Source organism: Echinops telfairi, unplaced genomic scaffold, assembly GCF_000313985.2.
Source record: "Echinops telfairi isolate 266 unplaced genomic scaffold, ASM31398v2 ScPeMD7_7475;HRSCAF=8513, whole genome shotgun sequence".
Lineage (NCBI taxonomy): Eukaryota > Metazoa > Chordata > Mammalia > Afrosoricida > Tenrecidae > Echinops > Echinops telfairi.
This window is the reverse complement of record NW_022111379.1, coordinates 9,919,476-9,921,200: the sequence shown is the minus strand read 5'-3', so window position 1 is coordinate 9,921,200 and position 1,725 is coordinate 9,919,476.

Sequence of the window (1,725 nt, the reverse complement as noted above, 5' to 3'; positions counted from 1 at the left end):
CTTGCAAGCTGGAGCAAGGAACTGCTAAGGCAACTGCACCCTGGTGCGACCACAAAACAAGAGGCCTTAGAACTAGAAAGGCGAGGCTCACCAAGCCATTTATTCCTCTGCCCTTCAACTAATCCCACATGTGTTTATCGGCCAGGTTGGCACAATAAACTAGCTCACCAGCCCAGTCCAGATCAAGTCCCTAAGTCTGGAAACTAGTCCATAAATCCCTCTTCAGACTCACACAGTCACACACAATGAGCAGAATGCAGGAAGATCACAGGCTGGTGGGTGCAAAGTCAGTAGATCCAATAGCGGTGGACGCATGTCCAGGGGTCTGGGTGCCATCAGTGTGGCTTGAAGTGGCTTGTCAACAGGAAGGTGAAACAGGTCTCCCTCTTTTTTCATGCCTTTCTATCTTACCAAGCATGTTGTCTTTTTCCAGGTGTTTAAAAGTCAGAATTGACATGACAGTGATGGGTTTGGGTTTTAGACATCATCCCAAGCTTCTAGTCTTGTAGATTTGAGAAATATTCATTGAACTGCAAAGAGGTCAAAGCTTCCAAGAATGTCCTTTAGTTGGATTGATGGGAAGGGGTTAGGGCAGGCGCTTTGAAAAGTTTTATCCTTTTCCAAGACATAGCAGCATAGGTTGGAAGCTGTGCTGCTGACTGCAAGGTCAGCAGTTTGAAATGGCAGAGGAGATGCTCTACAGGAGAATGAGGCATTCTACTCCATAAAGAGTTACCCTCTCAGAAACCTACAGGGGCAGTTCTGTCCTGCTCTATAGAGCCACTCTGTGGCATTCAGTGTGGAAAAGCCACCCTGCTAAGGATGCAGAAGAGGGAAGCAGCTGCTGACCCCTTAAGGAGAGGGCCAGGAATGAAAAGGGGCTGGATATTTCCATGCCACCTTTCCTTAGTGGTCACAGGGTTAGAGAATGAATGACTTATCAAGATGAAGGAGACTTTCTCATCAATTCAGGCCTGGGAAAAGTGTCCTAGTACCTGCCCAGGGGCTCAAAGTCATGATGTACTATGGAGGCCAGATTAGATGGAAGCAGTTTGACACTGGATCAACCCCATTTCAGAGTGGGTTGCTGCCCATCCAGGCCCTTATGCAAGGAATAGGGTGGGGGTTTGGCATTGGGATGTGGTATAAAGCGCAAGCAACCGTATTTCTAAGCCTGTCTCCTTATTTGCAAAGGGAAATGTTTGGACCAATTTTGTAACGTTTGCAGGTTTGTGATAGCAGAGTAGTTTGTTGCAAGGTCTCTTACGTGTTAAGTAGTGTTTTTTCCAACCGTTCTCTTATTTTCTACTCGAACCTTGGTGGTAAGCAAAGAAGTGTTCATTTTTTTTAAAGATCATTTTATTGGGGGCTCTTTTTTTTAATCTTTTCGATCTTATAGCTCTTATAACAATCCATACATCAATTGTATCAAGCATATTTGTACATATGTTGCCATCATTATTTTCTAAACGTCTACATTCTATTTGAGCCCTTGGTATCAGCTCCTCTTTTTACCCTGCCTTCCACCATCCCACTCTCATAACCCTAAGAAGTGTTCATATTATCATGTGTCGCCATTATCGCTATCGTTTCTATTTTCAGGAGTTAAGAGTTGCCCTCCGAGTTGGCCTCGAACCCTAAATGACCATCAATAGCGCCCTCCTGCAGCCCTTCGCCGCCTGCCACCCTCGCTCTACGGTGGCCGCCTCAGGTCACGCGATCAGC